This window comes from Pezoporus occidentalis, unplaced genomic scaffold (assembly GCF_034315485.1).
Source record: "Pezoporus occidentalis ecotype Australia unplaced genomic scaffold, CSIRO_AGI_Poc_V1 ctg11, whole genome shotgun sequence".
In the NCBI taxonomy this organism is placed as follows: Eukaryota; Metazoa; Chordata; class Aves; order Psittaciformes; family Psittacidae; genus Pezoporus; species Pezoporus occidentalis.
In genome coordinates this window covers 13,475,929-13,499,499 of record NW_026912886.1, presented here as the reverse complement: position 1 = coordinate 13,499,499, position 23,571 = coordinate 13,475,929, and the positions used below count along the sequence as shown (strand labels likewise).

General features: G+C 39.5%; 1 long non-coding RNA gene across 1 annotated transcript in view; it reads right to left on the bottom strand.

Moving 5' to 3' along the window:
- The window catches only part of LOC134170246 (uncharacterized), a 59,123-nt gene that overhangs the window by 11,972 nt on the left and 23,580 nt on the right, over nt 1-23,571 (bottom strand). The window contains exon 2 of the long non-coding RNA XR_009967171.1: nt 7,918-8,033. This is a non-coding gene — a long non-coding RNA (uncharacterized LOC134170246). The remainder of the gene's footprint in view (nt 1-7,917; nt 8,034-23,571) is intronic.

Here is a 23,571-nt window from a genome sequence, read left to right as displayed (position 1 = left end):
CATCTGAGTCACTGCAGATACAGATGTCACTGATGTTCAATAGTGGGGTGGGCTGTGTTTATTTAGTTAGTTAGAGAATAGGGAGAGATTGTTTTCCCTCCCTGCAAAAATAAACAGAGCAAATAAAACCACCACACTCATGTAAATAAAGAAGTAAACATGAACCTCAACATATCTCACCCACTGATGAACCTAATCCCACAGCCCAGGCTCAGGCAGGTACAACCCCTCTGAGAAGTCACTGGACTTCCCCACGTAAAGTGCATAATTAAAGCTGCACATCCTGAAGGAAACAACCACAGCATCAGCATTAGCAATTCAAGGTGTTACTGCAGCTGCTGTGTTTCCCTGCTATGCTTGTACAGCACCTAGCACAGTGGAGGCTGATCCCTGACGTATGCATCAGAGCATGGATAATGACAGTGCCTCACAGTAGTGTAATTTCAGCTGAAATCAGGGGATTAGGGAATCAATGTGGCTTCAGATAAAGCCTCGAGAGGGAAGAGATTTCCTGGGAGGGTGCAAGATAACCCTACAAGAGGCTTCTCCTCCATGCGGTCCCCAGGTGGAGTTGAAGGATTGATGTCGCCTTTCTTTTCCCCTATCTGAAATGCTGAAAGGAGATGTGAGAAGCAGCATTAGTACCCAAGGCTAGGTGATAGGGCAGCACAAGGAGCAGCTCAACACCCAGCTCTACCAGGGATGCATCTCGGGTGGGCACAGAGCTCCATACTGCCCCAAGCTTCACGCTGATTAAAAGACCTGATCAAAACCCACAAAGCAAATGCTCTATGTTGCCCCAAAGCTTGTTCTCTTTCTTAGCCAATTACAAACAAAAAATATCTGTCCTCTCACAGCAACTCCAAGCAAAGTCCACAACCCATGTCCTTTCAAAGAGGTTTCTCCATGCAAATAATCTCACTCCCTGTTTTTAATAAGGATGCGTTTCTTCCCCTTTCAGTGCTCTGCAAGACAGACCTTCATTTTCTACTAGACATCAAGACTTGACTTAATAAGCAATGGGGCTAAAATATCCACTCTTACATGTAGGGTGTCCTGAGGTACATACAAACATCACTCTAAGATGTGATAAAGTAATCTAAAGCCGGGCCCAGCCTGCCAGTTCAGGCCTAAAGGGATTTGATTCAGTGTCAGAACCTTTGGCTCGGGAGGTCACTCTCTCCTCTTGCTTTTCTTATAACAAAGGCAGAGGGTTGGGAGGGGGGAAGGATTCCTCCCCTTTTATTTTTTCTTTTTTTTTTTTTTGTCTTGTGAATTCATCAACTGTTGTTTGTTGAGCACTGGGCCTTTATTCAGCCTGCTGAAACATTTTCATTAGATGGAGGCCTCTGAAGTATGCTGGCGGCTGGGACCGCGCGAGGACAAAATCTTAGTCCTCTCCAGAAGCCGGCTGATTGAAATCAGCACTGTGTCAGGGGCTGTCATATCTCAGAAAAGACATAAAACACACGGAAACATCAATAAGCAACAAGCCTCTGACAGCTCTGAGACATTCCAGATGACAAGAAGAGAAAAGGGGTAAGGTTAGGGCTCATGGGGGATATTTAAAATGCCTAACAGCCAGCCGAAGTGTTGGCAGGCTTCAGGGAGGCCCAGAAAAGACAAGATAAAGTCTATCAGGTTATCACCTGGTTCGAGATGGATCCCTCACAGCAAGGCCACAGGGATGAGACAATGACACAACGGCTTCTTTTTTTTCTCTTCTCTTACTATTATTATTATTCTTTTATTATTTATTTAAAAACGTATCAGAGAAACAGGCTGCATTTACACTGAGGTTACCCAGACAACGTTTGTGCTGGGGAAGATTAAAAAAACAAGGGAAGAAAAAGGAGAAGAAATGGAAAAAAAAAAAAGGACAAAAAGAGAATCCTGCAAGTTAAAGAATTCTGCTTCCAGCTACCTTGTACAGAAATCAAAAAGGATTAACAAGGTTTTTTTTCATTTAATTTCCTGTACACCAGACGCTTTTGTTAAGAGATCAGAGATATTGCTATTTATTGAATTTTTAATATGATCTTTATTAAAAGGCAGCACACATGTTTGGGTTTCCTTTTTTTTTTTTTAGAAAAAAAGAAAAAACCCAAACATGCATGGGTATAAAAATCAAAGCGCAGGAATGAACCGCGGGTGTTTGATTTTTGCTCTCGTTATATTATGGTGATTCAGACCCTTATTTAAATTTTAAAACAATAAAAACCAAACCTAGTAGAAACGGCCCCTCATCTTCCTTTCGACTCGCATCCATTCTGCTAAGTAAGCAATGGACCCAGAGCAGCACTTTGACCAATCAGATATGAATTCTGCCTTTGGAGTAAGTGTAAGACCAAGAAATGAGTTACGTAGCTGAGTAAAAAGGCCAATGTTTAATTATTTTACATTTTTAGATTAGCATCCACATGTTCAGTATTTCATCATCAGCTTGAAAATGTGTAGTCACCATTGTATATGCTCATCTGTGACACTCAACTCCCCCAGGTTAGCCTTCAGCATAGACTGTGTCGCTAATGGAAGGAGGAAAATACAAAACATACGATCCCCTCCCACACCACATTCTGGGTGCTAAAGAACAGGACCTGGGTGAGCCAAGACTGCTGGAGCAGAACCTGTTTGACCCAGTTGTTTACAGAACACATCAAACCATGCTCTCCGGTGGCAGTGAACATCAACAGCAAATCCAGCCTCTCCTTCCTTAAATACTTAGCATGGCGAAAGCATGATGACTACACAATTTCTTTTCTATCTGCAGCTGATAGTTTTTCTTTAGAACCTGTAACTATATTCTGCAACCATTTAAAAAGCAGAGTAGGCTCAGACTTCAATAAATATCCTACCTGTTTCTTTGTTACCCTGCTCATATTGTTGTAAATCCATGGGATTCAACCGACTTTTACTGGGTATAAATATCACTGTGCTAGTCTGAAGCTTGGGAGACAGGTTCGAATACTTTTCTCTGCCAGACTCCAGTTCTGTATGACCTGTGAATCACTTGGCCTCTTTGTCAAGACCTTTCATAACCCGCCCTGGTGGGCCTCAAGAGCAAAGGTGGACATGAGCTCTACCACCTCATGCTTGCTTTCTTTTTCAAGCAAGATTTTTTCTTCCCTGGCATATCAGCTGGGTTTCACAGTATCTATAATCCCATATATCTTTGTCGTAGAATGTCAGGGAAGTTCACTATAGCAGTTTGGGGGGTTTTATTGACCATAATATCATAGCAGGGCAGGCATACTAGAGGGAAACCACTGGTGCAGCCACAAAGAGCCATAAACTGTCCCAGAGACAGCTCTGAGGAAACTCTGAAAACCTAACCATTATGGACAGAGTTTTTTCTTCCTCTTATCTACAGGTTGCTGCTGCACAGTGCTGTAAATACAGCCTCAGGTCTTCACCTTCCAAAATGTGAACTGGGAGCAACAGTTCTCCCATGTGGCATTGACTTGCTGTGAAAACAGATTGATTGTAAAGTCTGAAATCTCTGGACAGCAATGGGTCACATGCTTTTGATGGATAAATGCCTGGAGTCTTCTGTAGTGTCTCACACAGTAAAACAAGAGCTCAACACTGGCTTAAAGACCTACTCCAGTGTACAGCAAGAGGCACCATCAGCATTGTTATGTAGTCAAGGGAAAACAGGCAAGGTACAATAATGTGTATTTACATAAAATATTTCCACACAAACATCTTGTTTATGAAAGAAAGTTCATAAGAAATCAGCAATTCCCACTTACAAAAGATACGATTTTTCCCCGTTTGTTGGAAGGGTGCACTCTAACACAAACCAAAGCTACAAACACCAGAAGATGTGTAACACACAAGTTCATTTCATCAGCCTTTTAGATCAAAGGCACTCTTAACAAAAGGTGTCCCAAGCCTGAAGTGGACAAGTAAAGTCTCTTGACTGAATACAACGTGTCAACCTGGACGCCCTCTGACCCATCAGGTTATTTCTACTTCTGGCACTAAGAATTCCAGAGGGGATACCTCATCTGTGTCATTTCTTCTCAATGGAAAGGTGGAACTACATCTAACATCAGAAGTAATTACTCACTGTATCAATAATTGTGAAGGATGCTATGCAGACCACAGATGGCTTCTGGGGAGCAGCAGGCATAGACAGAATGGTCCAGGTGTTATGTGATGTTGGTAGAAGTTAAAGCCATCTTCCAGCTCAGCAGAAGAGACTTTAAGATTACAAAGGAATGCAAAGGTGAGCTTTCATATACTCACACTCTTGACCTGTGCTTTCTAAAAACCACCTGTATGTCTAGCCAAAAATCTGAAGTGAAGTGGTATGGGCTGTTGCCTTCTTTTTTTAACCCCCACAGACTTGTCTGACAAGTATTTTTCCAAAGGTAAATGCATTTCATTTCCAGCAAAAAACAGTTTTTCTATAGTTCAAAATAAAAGTAAATGCCCATCTTTCCCAGTGTTTTGAGCAGGAACTTTGTATCAGGTACAATGGTCAAAACAGGATTCTCTTCTATCACTGAAGAATGCCAAGTTTATTTTTTTCTCTCCTTTGTCCTTCCCTATTCTTCTTTTGAACACATTTTTTGAAGGAGAAAAGATCAAAAAAAGAGACTTTTTCCCCTGAGATAAAAAAAAAAACAGAACTCCTTACTTCTTAAAAGAAGTCTGCAAGATGAACTTAAATACGTAAGGTTTTTGTTCCTCTGTGTAAAAACTTAGTCTGTGGAAGTTGCACTGAAAACCAGCCAAAAAAACTTCCAAGGCTGAAAAATCAGGTTCATCGATCAATTCCTTTTAAGTATATCTGCCAACCAGTACTATTTTTATGACTCAGTCAGAAAACTGATTTCTATGTAGTCTGTAGCTATTAGGCATTTAAAATCCCCTAGTATGAGACTGACTGCTATGAGATACATTCTTGCTTCTGACTGCAGTAATGAAAAATCTGTTTGAGCCATGGGATTCTTAGAACCTTGAGTAGCTCAACTTGAGACTGCAGCACCAATGAGCTCAAGCATGAAGAAGTGATTTCATTAGGGGTCAACATGGTTCATTAACATCCACCATTATGTATTTACACAGGATAATATAGCCAAAAGGTGGGGTATTTACCTCCTTTTCAACACATGGAAAAGTATGGTCTGAACTGTGGCAATCATCTTGGTGATGAGTTCTTGGTCTGAATGTCAATACATAGTCAATCCCAGAGTGAAAACACTATGGGAATATCCAAATTACTGCTTCTATTCTTGCACCGACTTCTCATGCTTGTCTTCTGGGGGGCACATCTACTTCTTTTTAAAGTATAGGAAGTCTCTAGCATATTTTCCTCCAGATACCTGCAGAAGAACTCTGCCTTTGTAGGCCCAGGGAGAATCATGGGAAGGTAATGGAAGACTACTCAAAATTCCAGTGATGTGACCTGTTTCTCCACCACTCAGAGACGCAGGACTGGATTTCTTATTAAATGCTAGTTCAGCTTGTCAAGCCCTCAAGACTAAACAAAAGAAATCCTATGTATGGAGGTGAGAATTAGAGATGGGGAACTTACAAATAAGTGTATTAGTAACTCTTACGAAGCGGACTGCATGTGCTGCTGCAGCAAGAATACTTAGGTGGAGATTAGGGAAGAATTAAAACGCAATTTCCATAGGTGAGTTCAGGAGTATTTATGTAGTCATCTAGTCTACACTATCTAGCAAACAAACTAGAACTGGTCTAGAACAGTGCCTCCCTCCAGCAGAATGCTTTGCCCAGGACTTTGCAGCTTGTTGCAATGTTCTCTTGGCTTCAATTGCAAATACAGTAGCTCTTGGAGTGCCGTCATTAGTAAGGTGAGTAGGATTTACTATGCCTTAAAATAATTACATGCAGCTTCAAATTCAATGAGTTCAGTGGCAAGGAAAGTCCAACAAAGTACCACGCTTACAGGAACACGTGTTCATGCAGTGCAATGCTGCAGTCAGAGCTGTGAAAATACATTTTCTAATGTGTGCTGGGAATTAATTTTCATGAAATGGGAGCATATTCCTGCTGAATTTCCCAGCATCATCTGAGTGTAAGCCATCAAGCACCACTTGGAGAAACCTGTTAGGTTAGTTAGTACCAAAAAAGCCACTCATCAAGTAGTGTGACTGCTGCAATTTGTGAGCTGTACTCAGTGTCCTCTACTTTTTGATTTAAGAGCATTATGAAACTATGTAATTTGGTGTAGTCTTTTTATTCCCATGGTAATTTATGTCTGTGGGTAAGCATTTTATTTTATCTGAGCCATGGTGCCAGAGTTATTTTCCGAATCTCTTGAGTTTCCCTTTGATGCCATTGAAATTAAAACCAGAGCTGCAGATAGTACCCATGCTGTTTGTCACAGAGTCAGAGGTTAGAATGCATTTGCTGCTATTTATCGTGGCTCATCAACTGCAATAGTTACCGTGGCTCATAGACTGCTGCTTTTCTCATCACTGATACAAAAATATTAATAACAGACAACCCAGGACTGGCATATAACTGACTCTGTCAGTCACCATCAGCAATATAAAAAACACATTACACTATCAGCAAATCTCTGTGCTGCAGTAATCTTACTTGCCTTGGGAAGTTTTTAATTAAAAAGATGCATTCCAACCTTAAATATTTTATTATTTAGACAAACAATTTGCATCTTCAGTAATTAAACATTAAAAGATGTCTCTGCATTTGCTATGTATACATGGCATAAAATGTTCAAAAGTACATTGCCCATTATCAATTTATTTATAAAATACATCACCATTCTCTATCTGTGCATAAACAGCTAATCATGTAAAGAGCTAGACTACAAATCAACTGCAACTTAAAAGCTATGTCTAACTTTTCTTCCTGTCTACTTGGTGCATCCTTACCCTAACCTAGACCTGAAACGGGCAGAAGGAAGTGATGGTGTTTTCTGAGATTAATATCACGAAAACATTTGGCTATGCTTCATTAATAGATCAATAATGGCCATTCACATGAACACCTACAAGGGCAGGTCTGCAACATAGTTCAAGGTGGAGTAGCTATGAGTGGTGACAGTTACCAACAGGTGTATAACATCATGGTCTTCATCACTCAGGCTGCATGCAGACTTTGCACAGACTTGAATGAAGCATTTAGCATATGCTAGATGGAGCATGGAGCAGAATAAAAGTACTCCTTCCGCAGTCTGCTGTGCTTCTTATGGCATAGAAGCCATAGAGACTTTGCAGTTAGCTATAGATGCAGAAGACCCCAGGGAAGTTTTAAAGCAAACAAGATCATCTTGGTTTGGAGTCTACACTGTTTTTCCAATGTTTTTGCCTGGTGGATAATTTCCAATCCTTGATATTTTTTGAAGCCCTCCATGCAGGTTTTGGCAAAAGGCTTTTCCTATTCTACAGGTTGCCTTTGGTGCCTTGGGTCACCTACCTGGAGAGAGGCACTACTGCTTTCACCCAGTGAGATCATATTATGCCTAGGGACCAGTACAATTTGTGCAACAACTGCGCAGCGCGGCCTTACAGACCAATAAAGCTTCACAAACCACAGCTAGGAAGCATTGCTTTGGGATGTAGCTATGAACAGTTGCCAAGAAAGGTAATAAAATGCAGAGAAAGAGGGAGGTCAAAAATTTATAGAAGTCATTTTTATAATCCCCATTCTCAGATGCCTCCACCATCAAGCCCCAAGGCTTTTACCCCCCAAAAGGTCAGTCAGAGCAGAGAGTTTATGCAAGAAACTGCAGGCAGAAAAAGTAAAGCATTCACATCAGAAAATTAATTCAAAAATTAAGAACAAATGTACACTCTAAAATAATACATAATTAGCTCTTTTTAATTACTACTTCACTACCATTTAGAAAAAGGTGATGCAAGTTCAATAAAATGAGATGCTTTTATTCAACACTAGTCAAATTAATTTACATACTCAGATTCTCTTTAATAATTCCATGATATGGCAGGTTTCTTTTATCCAAATTTTAGAATACATCTATGTAGTAATCATCTCAGACTGAAAGTGCTGTAGCAGAATTCTGGTCAATTCTGGGACAGAATATTATTAGAGGAAGAAAAGTCATTTCATTACTAGCCATGAGTCTGATTATGCATCCTACAATGCGGTTAGAAGATAGAAATGCCTTTCCTTTTAAAAAGAAAAGAAAAAGGGCCATCAGACCACTATACTAGATATCCCATTTCTCTAGCAAGAATATACTATCTATCTGCAGTAAATCTGCTTCCAACATAAGCTTTTGTTGCTCCTAATTATCTAAAACATCCAAACCCAAAAGCTTTTGCCTTTTCTCCCTGCATCATTGCAGAGGCGTGAATTTTTTCAATACCTCATATGCTTTAACTTCACTAATATGCAATATCAGACCTGTCTGTTCCATCTGAGAATATTCTATCACATCCTTTGATGGTGAATACCACAGACACCATTTACCTATTCTGTGTTCTGTTGTCTTTACACCTAATCTTGACTGAGTTTCAATAGCAGGATCTTGTAATAAATCTCCCTTCCTGAAGGAAAAAAAAGAAGCTGCACCTACAAGCATTCAAGTGAATGACTCTAGATACCAGTCACGAACTTAGGTATGTTGCATTGCAACATAAAGAGCTGCTTCTAAGCCTAATAATTTGCCTGTGATCAGCATTAATGAAAATTTCACTCCAGCTCAATGTACAAATATGTATTTACCATAGAACTATCTATGCATGATAATATAGTACTATTAATGTACTCAGAGCACAGAATGTTTTATCTAAAAGCATTCAAGTAAGATTTTTCTTGCTGTTTTTCAAGGATGCTCAGTCTTTAGCACTTCTAAGTAAAGATTCTAGGGAAGGGAAATGCCAGTTCTCTGCACTGAGTGCTACATTTCAATTTCTCTTTAGGACTCTCTACTACATCAAAACTGAGAGTAGACACCAGTAGACCAGAATGATTTGAATATTTTTTTCCCCAGGAAGTAAGTTTCACATCTTTCTGGCCTGTCTTAATGGTTCCCATTTTGCTGATGACTCACTTAGAGCTGTGATTCAAATAGAGCTGAAATGGAAAATATCATTAAAAGCTTTGTATTTTTAATTTGCATTTAGTTTCTGAACTGTTTCTGACCTATGATATTTTCCTAGGCTGAGACTGATAACTGAAACAATCTGCACATTCCTAAGGATAGATCACAAAGTTTCTTCATTTGGAAAATGCTTAATACTGATAAGGCTAATTTTGCCTGCTTTATATCCAACAACATATGCCCAACCTAACAATACCATGCCATTATACTAACACGGTTTCCTTATCCTGGCAAATTTGCCACAAACACTAATATCCAACTTTTCCAAGGTTTTTATAAAGACTTAATGTAATATTTCCACATGCACAACATGTGTATGGCTACCAACTGATAACAAAACTAGTAGCATTCATTAAGTATTGCTATAAATCTCTCCACTGAAACAGCAATAATATCGCCTTCCAGCAACCACAATAAATGTAATGCTTAATCTCTCTCTGTGATATTGTATAACTCTAGCCTGCAGCTAGACTTCCACTGTAGGTGGTACTGTAGAGGATAAGTCTGCAGTGGCAGCATATGATGCGCTCCTCTTTGCCAGTACATGGAAGCTCATGAGTTTGAAAGACTACGTTTTTTTTTCCCTTCCACAGAGAAAACAGGATTTTGGGGGGGTAAGAAAGGAAAGAGAATGAAAATGCTTTAAGTTGCACAATAATACTATGTATTTCTTTAGATTTTATGGAGGAGACAAGAAAGCTACTCAGTTTGGTGCATCCATGTAACAGGTGAACTTGTCCCATGGACAGGGATCCACACAGAGGAGCTTCACACACTGTCGTCTAAACTGAGCATCCAAATTCCATGTGAGGCTCTCAAGATGCCCCCAGTCCTTAACCCAAAAGGAAAGGCCCAACTCCTGTAGCGTTTTCCTCCCTGGGTATAAGGTGGGGAGGAAAATAGAAGGGAAAAGCAGCTTCATTGTGCATCCTTGCAGGACAAGGACCATCCCATTAGGGCACTCGTGTACGTTCTGCTCTTTAAAAAGCAGCAGCGCTCACCACAGGCTCCAGTTTGCTGCAGACTGAAGCGTGTGTGACAGCCAGCTGAGGACCCGGCTGAGGCCTCCGGCTGGCAGCCCGTGCCCTTGTGAAGCAGAAGCTGTCACAGCCGCTTGCTCCCCCCTCCCCAGTGCTCCCCTGGATGTCAGGCTGTAATCCTGCCCTGCTGTTCCGAGCCTCTGAAAGCAAAGCTTCCTACCTTCTGCTTTGCTGTTACCTTGGCTATGGAGCACAGGGCTGGATTTGACCTAAATTTGATTTATTCATTTTTCCAATGCTTTACAGGGTACTTAAGCCCTAGGTCAGCAAAGCACTTAATCACATGCTTAACCTTAAGCACATGCTTAAGTGCTTAATCAGGGCCTTGTTGCTATATAAAGCACAAAGCTATGACTCAATTTGAAGAGAGTCTAAAAATTTAGGACCCCTTCCCATTCTCATTTGCTTACCTTGATACACACAAATAAGCCAAATTATTCACATTTAAAGTGTTTGAATATACTCTGGTTTGAAGCCCAATTTAGGAGCTCACAATACAGTCTAGACCAATCTGAATATTGGGGTCCCCACAGGATTTGCAACTGTTAAAAGAGTTGCACTCCTGGGCACGGAAAGTGGTATCTTTTCATAACGTAACTGTTGGCAAATATTAATATTCTCGTAATTCCAATAATTGCTCTAATAATAGGAAAAAAGATTATCTTTAAAGGTAAACTTAAAATGAGCAATTCACATGTAATACAAAGATACCACTTAGAGCAGGATGCACCCATATGCACTCTACAGCTACATATGCAGTTTCAAGATTGCTATTTTCAACTGTGTACTGCATCCTTATCTGACTTGCCCAGTAGGTGCAATTATTGGTAGAATTTGTTCTACAGTTCTGCAGGAAATTTTCCTTTTGCACAAATGGTTCAGATTTGCCTCTGCTGTGATTTTCTTCTGACTAAACATCCTCTGAAGCATTTTTTTGATGCTTCCCAGAATTACTGGCACTCTGATTACAATATCCTGTTGGATGGATACCATGAAAGCTGCTAGCTTTGGTAACTATATCTAAAATGTATAGAATGTCTTATAAAGCAGTTTGTTAAGGGGAGGGAGGCTGGATTTTAAACCACTAATAGTTTTAGGTGAACTGGAAATGCTTATCAACAGATTTGTTTTTTCATATTACCTTTTATGTTTTACAGGAGCATTATGCCACACATATTTTAGACTATTATTAATTGGGAACAATTGTGTTCCAAGAGCTTTAGATAGGACTGATAAACTTTCTATTTATCTTTATTTATAAAATAAATAAAATGTGTTCAGAAAAAGCTTCAGTCACACTGAGACACAGTTAATGTAACTCTCAGCTTCTCTGATGAAATAATTTAACATGAACATGATAGACTATCTATAAAATACTTTCCACTACTCCACTAAAGGAGCATATTCTCAGTATCCTACAGAAAACATACAGTATCATGCCTGTGTTGTTTCTGTATGACATAACATGCACTTCTTTCCCTGGAATGTAAAGAAATCAAGGTAGCAGTATCCTAAATAGTCATTCACACTAGAAAAGTTATCCCCTCCTGACACTGTCCCACCAGTTTAACCAGTTGTTCCAGGCTGCAATTAACATCTCCTAAATTATGGTGAAATCCATTCCACTGCAGTAGGATTACTTGATCTCCCTCATCATACATCAGGGAGCTATATGAGAAACGGGCACCAAAATAGCCATGTCCTGCCTGAGAGAAAAAACACATGGTCACCACTCAACCCAGCATCATTATTTCCTCTCTTTAGCTTCTTGCTACACTCATCAACTGGGGCTTCCCAGAAAGGACCCCCACTCTTCGCCTTCCTTGAATCAATACATCTCAGAAGCTTTGGGGCTTCCCAAGACAAGTGATCTGTTATATAGACATGGTCAGAAGAACTGTTCTCAAATGGAGCAGAAACATGAAGACTGACACAGGAGCACTATCTTCTAACATGAACTGCTGCTGGGAAGTGGATGAGGGATAAGGGAACTTCTGAGGGGTAGCCACAAGGCCCTTCTTTATAATCTAGCCCAGAGTCAAGCTAGCCCTCAGGTTTCTAGTAGGGGATGACATTGGAGGGCTTTTGTTTGCCCTGACATTTTTGATAAACATTTTAAAAACAACCCTAAAAAGGATTCTGAGCAAATCTGCATTAGTTTCACTCTTACCTTCCCACATCCAGTGCTGTGGAGTTACTTCTGACATGTAATAGTGTTAAATAAAAATCATACCCTATTTGGGGGCTGATGAAATCAATGTTTTCTATTACAGGATTGGCACACAGTTTATTTCCATCCATTATATTGCCTGCACAGCAATAGCAGGCTCTCAGTTACGAGATGAACCCCAATCACTTATTAGTTCATGGTTGGAAGCCACCAGCTCCACATTATACGAAATCCCCGATTCATCACTGCCTCTCTCCGTCCTCACACCTTTCAACTTGTGCATCTGAGGTAAATACAAAGTAAAGCAGTGGGAAATCAGAGCCAAAGTTTCTACAGTGAGTTTTACCTGCATCTTACTGCCTTCTTTTCATTCTTTCAAATCCTTAAAAAAAGACCTATCTTCTTGTGAGTTTTTTCCTTCAGAGATAATAGTACAGACTTCAACAATATCTGCCAAAAAGGAAGACTCCTTGAACCTTGACTTTCCGTCCTGCTACACATAATGAGACAACTACTTAAACTGCATTTAAAAAGTGCTGAGTAGATGAACTCAATGCCTAATGATGTTACTCAGCTTGTCGGCAGCTGATTGACACTAAAAGTAATAAATTAGAACAGAAAATGATTTTACAAGATCCCTGGGATGACAGACAGGCTAAGTGTAATATCCTCCATTACAGTTGTCATGAGATTTTATACAGTTCAGATCTGAACAGCCTCAGCAGGAAAGTGGAACAATTTCATGAGATAGACCTTCAGATGATGTAGAGTAGCATAAATCCTCTGAAGTTAAAGAAGCTATCCTGATTTATGCAGACAGGGATCTGGATCTATATCTATATACATGTTTCTACTCAAGTATTGGAATGAAATCATTTGTTTTCCCGTGCAAATCTGGGCAGAGAAAAGCAGAGACCCTGTAGAGAGGAATGCTGAAGGCTGATGTCTTAGCTGTGTTTGTCTCTGCCCCCCCCTCCCCTCCCACTTTTAAGAGCACAGAAAACAGTATTTAGAGCATGGCATCACTGATTTTGTTGGCTGCTTCATTTCAGGGAATCCCACTGTAAATCCACAGCTCTGCAGAAGCACCTTTTGAATCATTAGCATTCACTGTCAGAATCCTTTGAAACGTGTTAGGATGTGTAAAGGCAAGACAAAAGGCAAGCATGTGGATACTTCACCAAGCTCAAAAAGCCATTATGCCATTATTGTTTTGGGGTTAATGAAAAGAAAGAATAAAAATGTGTATTTGAGCCCTAGCTGTCTGTAAAATCTAAAGGACTGCTCTGATTTTGGGTTGGTTTTGTTGCTTTTTTTATAAATCTCTATTTGTAAAACTTTTCTTTAGAAGAAAACATAGTCTTTTCGCGCACAGTTTATTCCAAGCTCAAGGATGACTGTGGATGGTTTTAATTTTGCTTCATTCAATGATCTCTTCTAACGCAGTGATTTTTTCCATGGAAGACCTTAACCACAGTGGCCATTTGCAGCTGATGATTTTTTTAATATATAAATAATTTATTAAGCCATTGCAGACTTATACTTTTACACTGAGAGAAAGGAAAAAGGAGGGGGAGGAGGGAGGATTGCATCTTAAGCTCTATTTACAAATTTACCTTGGCAGGCCCTCTTGCTGCCAATAGGAAGCCATGTTGCATATTTAATTTGCTCTTTTGTTACAACGGGGCTTAGGTTAGTTAATTTCAATTTTCGATTTCAAAAGCTATCAAATATGGCTCAGATGAGAAATCAATTTTTCTCAGCTGCCTCTGTTTTTGTGATGGCGAGGTTTCCCATTGGCAAGAGGACAGCCACGTGACACAGCAAGAGATTAGTTCACTAGACCCCGTGTTTCAGCCACCTCAATTACTGGCTGCCTCTTGTAATTTAGCCTTATAACACCTAATTTCAAGATAGAACTCATATTTAATTCATGAAAGCTTCCACAAGAGTAATTGTGAAATAAATTGCCATAGAAAATATCCATTTGTGACTCGTTTTAATTTTGTATGCTACTAGCACGCTATTTGTTCTACTTGTTTAACACTTTAGCACAAACATATTTTATATTGAACTTTATGGACTGCTAATAGGTTATTATTTTTCACTGTTTCCCCTTCGCAGACACACCACTGAATGTCCCTCTCCTTCATGCAGCTCTGGGTCTAGTAATACCGAAATAGATGTGCTAAAACACAGAAACTTATAATCTCCCAATTATTGAATGGATTGTTATGATCTGTTCATAACTTTAAAAGTAGCAGATAAAATCACAAGTGATGGTTTGTAAATGGTAGTTCAGTGACAAGGATCATTTAAAGGGCCAAAGAATAAATACAGCTTAATTTCTGTACTGTTTTAAACAAACCCATTCATTACACATATTGATGCTCCATGATAACAGCAGTATATGTATTTTTAATTCTTTAACCAAAATAAATGTTTCCACTGTATACACACCATTTTGTCCTTTTCCTCCCTGTTGCTATGACAACAAGGTGGGTGAGGCCTCCTCAACTGCCAAACTCAGCTGTCATCCCTTCACCCTAAAAGCCTTATAATTGCTTTTATTTGCATACGACAATTAGGCAGGATGGCTCACAGCAAGAAAACCAACCTTTCTCTCCCCCAGTGCACACAACGCCAGCCTGTAATTTATAAAAGATACACGCCATGTGGTGGAGCACTAAAATAGAGTGATGAGTCCTTTCATCTGATTGTAAGCTATTAACAAAAGAAAACATCCCCTTTCAGGCTGTAAAAAATGCCTATCTGGTGTGAACCTGGAGAGGAAAAAAAAAAAAAAAGAGGGGGAACGTGGAGAAAAAAGTTTTTCCTCCTCCATGCAAACCCTTCACTCCATGATCATGTTGAACTCGGCAGAAGAGTTTGAAAGCAAGAGTTACATTTCAGTGCTTTGCGGACAATGAAGTGCCAGCAAAACCGATGACGTGGTAAAACTGGATCTAGATTTCTTTGCTCTTGGGATACGTCACACTCAAAGATGCCAACATGAAATGATAGGTCCTAAGCCAGCTTGCTGAAAGCACCGCAAGGAAGGCATGAGGTGGGTTGGGATGCCAGGTGAGGACAGCGACATGGGAACATAGACGTTCAATACATTCGACGGCTCTGTCTGAGGAAAATAACTGTATTCAAAGTTCTTATGCCCGTGTTTGATGTAAAGCTCACCCACTTGTATGTTCAGCTGTTGGGGCCTAAATGCCTGTGCAGCTTATTCATACAAAGAATCAGCATCCAAGTACATGTTTTTATGTAAGTTGTTGAACAACAACAAACTTCCATAATTACAAAAGGATTTTTCTCTAAGGAAACCAGTTAAGCAACTCCTCTACAACAGCTTCTCCTGTTTTCTGCTCTCTTCTGGAAGCTCTTCAAGCAGTATTTGTAATAGCTGATCTGATTAAGGACCTCCAACCCTCAAAAATCCCACAAAAGTTCTACCTTTCCTTTAACAGATTTTACATCCACAACCTCACTGGTAAGAGCAGAGAATGTTAAATTTAGAATTCAAAAAACAAATTGGATTTGGGGGAAAATATGGGATTTGATACAGGGAAAATGAGGCAGCAATAACAATACCAAAAAAGCAATACATTCTCTTGCCACTGTACAGCTAGCTCGTTCTAAAAATAAACCAGCTATTACAATGGCATTACAGCACACACATTTTTCAGTCTCTCTGACTTACCTTCCTCAGAAGGTTGAAACTGGGAAGGCTACATAAAAGAGTAAAGCAGAATAGATCTAGCCTAGCTTGAGCACGGGACTGATCTGTTGTCTCGCTGCAGCTACCTCTGTGACCTGATATTAATGAAGAGGACGAGTCAGGAGCACAGCTTGCAGGTATCTTCATCAACTTTGCTCACCTTATTGCTCCAAAGTCCACTTTATCACCTGAGATTTACCCAGTTTCAATAGGAGCGTGGAAAGGGGGGGGAAGTTTGGAGGGGAGAGCAGAAAAGAAAACAGGGAACATTTAGGCATGGGACATGCACTGTCAAGTCCTCTCATGCCCTCCTTTCCTTATTAGCTCGGGCAAGCACTCACAAAACACAGCGCACAACATCCAGCAGCACTTCCCAGCTTTTATCAATACAGGGAGCAAGAAAAAGTCAACAGACCACAACTTGCTCAGTACAAAGCTTGAACAACCAGCAGTTTTTGACAGCGCCCTGGACTGGCAGCGCGTTCAACTCACAGCTCTGCCGCTGACCCACAGCCTGAATGCTGACAACTCACAAGCATTAGTTTATATGGCTGCTCACACACAATATTGGTACTTTGTCTGAAGTTATGTGAAAGAGACATGAAAGTCAAACTATTCAACCAGCACAGGATTTTTTCTAGTGCAAGTTACTGATATTTTGTCCATTTGGGCTTTACAAGATCCAAATATTACACATATCCATTTAGCATACGTAACTGGACTTCACCTGTCTCAAATTTCAGTATAGTGTATTATTACTCTTCTGTGTTTCTCCATCTATACACCTGATTGTTCCGATATGTTCCTACTCCCAGTGCTTGAGAAGTAAGTTGGATTCTCAAATAGGATTCTAAAAACCTGTATAATTTTATACTTTAGGTATTTTTTTGAATGAGCCCTTTCTTATCTACATTTCCTACTGCTATTACAAAGTCAGCTGAATTCACCCATTGATTTCAGCAGGAGAAATTCCTGCCTCTGTGTTGGAACAGTTTTTCCTTGCATATGTAATCTCAAAGCTGTACTGCTGCTGAATTGATCCTTTTAAATGTCTGGTGCCAAATACTTCCCTGCGATAAGTACGGATAGTGGTTGCTAGGCCTTTTGGCTTCAGACCTGAAACCGGTCCACAATCTTTGCAAGATACAGAAACTTGGCCATAAAAGTACACTTTGAAAGCATAAGTAGTATAATGCAAGGTTTCCCCAGGATCAGAGGAAATTATTATTTCCTGTTCCATAAAAGTCACGTACCTTTTACACAGGAAACCTGTTTTGAGCAAAGTGAGTTTTTTTCCTCTGCACTCCCTAATCCGTAGAACCTAAAAATAGCCTGATTTCTTAAAACACAGAGGTAGGACAAGATGCAAATGAAACTTTGAGAGGCTTTTCAGTTTTAGTGTCTTCACCCTCCATTTTCCAAATGCAGGCACTTCCTTAAAGAAAAGCAAACCATGAATAGTTAGCTAAAGTTTACAAAGTGGACTTGTCAGAATGGTCCTAACACACACTCTGACCATTTACATGGATTTTATGTCTCTATTGGCTGCTATTCAATAGAAACACAGTACAACCACAGTAACACAGCACTGGTCATCACATTCACGTAAGAGTTAAAGCTTAATATACTTCTCTCAGACATCAAGCTTCCTTTTCTACCTACACACTAAAGGCTGTAGCTTTGCTGAAGTTACTACAGCTTTCCATCAATATGAATTACAGTAGAAGTTGTTCCAAAGTGAATACAGTGCATAAAACACAATTTATAGTCATAGCTAGCTGTGCCAAAAGTGTGCAGAGTTGTCTGCTTTTCTTTAACTACCTTATGGGAATATGCTGGGGGTTTGTTTAAACTTCTCTTTTTATTCTTCTTGAAAATTCTCCAAATATAGGATAGGAAAAGGATTTGAATGTCAAGAAAAGATTTGTGCTATGGAACAGTATCTGCTTTTGTGACTTTTACTGACAGGGTGACATCATAAGGTATAGGAATGAGGTATAAGGATAACTTACTTAGAAGATTTGTATTTTCAGACATAATATTCTGACATTAATCTCAAGAATGAGGTGAACTTTTTTTTCTGTTCCTCTATCTGCAATGGCTTCTAAAAGCAAACTGAACCACTTGTTTTGTTCTCAAACTAAAGAGCACAGTAATATGCACAAGAAAGGAGGAAAAGAAATATAATTGAGAAAAGCTCTGAATAACAACTTCATACCTGAAAAGCAAAAGAAACTTTCAGGAAAAGCATTTGCTCACATCCCTGCACATGTCCAATCAACCTTTAGTAATGGAACAAGTAGGAAGTGAATGAGTTTTACTTCCTTTATGAGAACAGGGTAAGATGCTGCTGCGGCTCCACTTGCATGGTTGGCAGGGGTGAGTTTGCACATTTTAACCATTTTTATATTCAGATAAACAATAAGAAGTTGCTCATTTCAGATTTCATGAAGTATCCACAAAGCTGCTTTTTGAACTTCAAATCAAAGTGAGAACACCTTCGGGGATTTTCTTACCCATTTATATATTTTGTAGGCAGAAAGACCCAATTTATAAGAAGAAATTTGCTCCTATTCCCACAGACCTCAGAGGAGGTGGGATCAGGCTCTCACAAACGTTTTGATTATCACAACAGGAAAATGCCACTAAGTAATCTTTCTTGCAGACATTATGCAGCAGTTCACTGTACTTTAATCCACCTCTTACTTTTTTTTTATTTCCAATAAAAGGGACAATGTGCACTTGACATGAACTCCAAGATTTAAATGAAGCTTCATGGGTGCTAATATTAGAGAGACATTAATAATAAACTGGGAAGCAGGCAAGTCTGAGATGATTTCTGACTTGATTTTGTACATCAGACACTAGAACTTGAACTGCAGAGTTTGACACTGACACTTTTTAGGGAACAAAGTCTCTCTCCTACTAGCTCCCTCCACCCCCCCCAGTTCAAATCTCATCTGAGAAGTGCTGAAATGAAGCTGTCACTCAGGCCTGCTCAGGGACCTGTCAGCAAAACATTGAGCCTTTTCATTTTGATGGGTCAGCCTGCAATCCCCTTGAAAGAGAAGTCCGTGCCACTGTGGGTTTTCTTTCTGCAGGAATTCTGAATTCTAATGAAACTCCAAATCGCCCAATAAAGGCAGGGGCATGGGGAAGTAATCCAAGCCAGGTCGGGGAGAAATTTGTATTTTATCTTTCCCCCCCCCAGACCATTATTCTAATTGCATTCACAAAGGGTTGTGGGGATTTTCTTCTCTCCCCCTCCCCTTTATTTTTTGCAGGGCAGGCTCAAACGGAATGAGGTGTCCTTTGTCTTGATGCTACACTGAGATTAGGTAGCGGCTCTCTGAAAATGAAAGGGCATGGCTCAAATTTTCTTGGGTAAATATCCATCCACCTACTGCAGCCTGCATCGCCACTGCTACAAATATCTCTAATGTATGACTGTGCTGAGAGAAAGAGAAAATTTCACATTAGCATTTCTTCCCCACAAGAAACAGTCTTTCATTAACACTGTACAAAGCTTGTTCAAGCCAAGAAGCAAAACTGCACCTTTCTCTTCCCCTCTACTCTCCACAACTTTGTCTTCCAGATTAGTCACTACCTATGACTGATAGTGGGATAGAGGGGAGAGCATGTAGAGAGTGAGAAAATGATATAATATATTGATGTATTCTTTAGAGTGGGTTTGTTAACATGTTTAATGTTTTTAAAATATGTATGAATTTGGGAGCCCATCTAAGGCTGTTTATTTTAACAAGGAGATAATTTTACTCTGCTAGCTGTTTAAAAATTACACTCAAAGAAAATATGGGCAGCCTGAACAGGCACAGAATTTATGACATGGTCAGTGCTAGAGCATTTTTTGTATGTTTTAGGAGTCAAGGGTGATCTTACTCTTTTGTTTTATATAGGCTAAGTAATTTTGCACCATACAGAGAAAAAGAACATATCAACGCAATTAAACACAAACAGATTAAAAAGCCAAATAACTTGGAAATAAAAAAATCCAGCTGACTATCATGCACAAAAACACTAAGTGAAAAATACAAAACAGTCTCTTTGAGTAATATTTCATGGAACTAGGGGATAAAGATACAGATGGAAAACTACCTAAAAACTTTGATTTGAAGCACAAAGTAATGCAACAGTGTAAAGGTACTAATTAAAGGCTGTAACGCTGCTGATGACACAATGGAAGGCGCTGCCTAGCTCTCTTCAGTCTTTGCTTAACCTGCAAGTATGCCCACCAGTAATGTTTCAACAATCCTCCCACCCTATACATAAGTTTGTGTTATTCAGTCTTGCAGAAACACCATCTTCAGGTTCTCACCCTTTCTCTGCGAGACATGACTCAAACATCTCATCTTCCTCTGCTCTGCCTGTCCAAAGAGAGCCCATTATAATCCCAGGTGCTGAAAACCTACATTATTTTATACTACACAGCAAACCAATGCATATGTGTATGTGCTTGTGCACAGTACATACATCTTCCTATAATTTTCTTGAGCTTTGTGACCAAACTTGGATGCTGGAGAAGGTATAGCATGTAATTTTCCTTGGCAATGACCTTCAGAGGTTCTTTCTTCCCTTGGATTAGCACACGTTTCCATGGGAAATCATTATAGTAGACCCTTATTTCTCAACCTAGGTTGTCAGGGACTGCTAAAATTGTACTTCTTTTACCCTGCTATACCTCACTATTGCACCACAGGTAGCATGTATGATCACCAAGAGTTCTGATGCTGTGCTACATGTGGACATCTAGAAAGCAGTAAAAGATAGACACTGCTTCCTTCCTTTTGTCAGGACATTAATAGCACTTTCTTTCCTGGATGAAATCATACCATTTTCCTTCATTCTTTCACATGACAGGTAAAGGCAGGGACTTCCAGAAAGCAAAAGTACTTTTGTCTTGGTTCCAAAGGATACATTTTATTTTACAGATATACGTCTGATGTGTGCAGCGAACATTTGGCATGCAAGTCAAGATTGTCAGGCTTATATAAATCTACCTGTCCCACCAGAGGTACATATATATGCATATGTGTATGTATATATAAAGGACACATATATCAACTTTTTAAAATAGCTAAATGCTTGTGAACCTCCCATTCAGCAGGCACTGTGCTTCTTAAAATGCATGTGCCACAGAGAGGGCCTTTGGTTTTATCATGGCTATTTTCTGTATACTCTAAGCAAGAGATGCACACACTTAATGGGGAGGGTGGCATAAACATTTTACCTTCTCAATATGTTCAAAGACTCACACAGCAAACGTTGGTCCTCATTCATTGTCAAATACCTGATGACTGCTGATTGCAAAAACTTTATAATGGAAATTTTCCTTTCAGTGCATCACCAACAGTTTGCACTTGCAAAATGAATAATTTAAGTATCTACCTGGAAAATTTAATATTAGGTAAAATATTTAGTGTAGAACAGAACATTGCTTTCATTTTATTTGCTAGTGCTCAACCTTGAGCTTTCTAAGAGCACAAGTATAACATATCCTTATCTCATTTGAGGGCTTGATCCAATACCAAAACCAAACTGAACACTGCACATGTACAAAGACAAGCAAATATTCTTGATGAGATGAGTTGAATTAAATTATTTCACTCAAAAACCAACCTAATTCTCACCTTCCTTTCACCAATCCAAGACCAGTTCATACCTTCTGTAGTTTCATCTACTTCAGCCAAATCCCCCCCTGCTCAGAGGTAAATGCATGGAGAAATTAAGGCCCAGAACAGAAGTTCATGCTCTGCTAAGGATGATACCCATCCTGACTTAATGGGAGTCCTGGGAATCGCTTTGGGGAGGTGAGGCCACCAATGTACAGACCCACAAGCCTACATCTTCCAATATTCTGTTTCAACTCAACAGAAGTTGTCACAGTCCAGCTTTTACTTAAAAGCTTACAACCAGTCTCAGTTGCACATGCATCAACTCCTCCTTAGTAAAACAAGGAGCCTGAACTTCACCGTTAGCAGCCACAGAGCTTCTGGGAAGCATTTTAGCCCACATCAGAAGATGGAAGTGCTTGTGATCAGAAACATCAGGTTCTTCCTCTTTCCTCTGGCCCCTGAAGGTATGGGATGTGGAAAGGTTGTGGTTACAGATTAATGTGTTACCTATTTATGTACTGAAAGCCCACTCAGCAGATTTAGCACTTTTACCTTCTTTTTCTCACCTTTCTCATATAAATGACAAGATAAGTAACTTCATTTCACAATGTAGTCCAACACCTTACAAATTAAAGATATGGTCAAATACATCCAAAAAAATTCCCACTGGCAACACTGGCAAAATGTGACCAGCTATTAACCAACATGGCTATTTCTCTAACCTTTATTCATCTTGAATAAGTCGCCCAAATGAGACCTCATGGAAGAATCAATCTCCATGTGAGATTTGAAGGATCAGAGTCCAAGTAGCAAAACATATTTAAATGGGCCAAGTTAATCTTCAGGTTAATTAATGCCATTCTACGTTTATTCTAGCAATATTTTGTTCTAGTTCATCTTAGTATTATTCTATTTCCCATAAGAACCTTAATATTTTGGGTTATTTTTATGATGAAATTTCAGTCTCTCAGTGGCCTGCTATTAATTACTTTGATAGAGTTAAGGTTTGATGTACACCAGTGGCTAGTTTTTGTGAGCATAAACACTAGATCACTTTCATAAAATTAAAACTGTCTTTGTCTCCTGAGCTGGTAAGATTTAACAAGCATTTAACGACATTGCTAAAAAGAATTAAAGCCTTTTTCCTATTTCATTCAATAAAGCTGTATTTTTAGCTGGTTTTACTTCATTTATCTTTATTTTTGTACTTTTGGTGTATTCTTCTTTTAAAACAAAACCGCACACCCTCCTAAATGTTAAAACCCACGAGGATAAACCCAGAAAGCACTCCAGATACATCTACAATCGCATAAGACCTGTTTCTCCTGCCCCAACCCCCTTATAATTGGTTATGATGTTCAATATAAGGGATAAATGAGTGCCCCTCTCCTGCTTGCTCACAGTATGCCACAAAACCCTGAAAGGGTTAATTGGCATTTTAAGAAAAGGTAATTGTCAAGCATATCTGCTGGGGTTATCCCCAGAATTGGGCGGGTGGTGCATAGGTCTCCCACCCACTGGAGCATCTCACATCTTGAAGAGCACGCTGAAGACAAAAGCAGTACTACTGCTGTTTCTTGATTTTCACTTTCAGCTCTAACTGCTAACCCCCAATGTGCTCTTTTGAGTTTACTATATCAAGCTAGTACTTACAGCAGAGTATATGTACTGTGTCTTGACTGTAAAATTATACTGACATTGTAAGCATAAATATAAATCTCTGTGTGTGTTTAAATCACACATAATTTACTGCTGGATTTACTGGTTGCAGAGGAGCCCACTAACTGGAGTGGACAGAGAGATTGGCTACACTTTTATGTTTTTTAAATAAACCAAACATTTCACTGAGTAAAATATATAAACCAGCATATAAAAAGAAATGTTTCAAGTAAGTGAAAAGGCAAACTGAATCTGAGTGAGGTCATAGG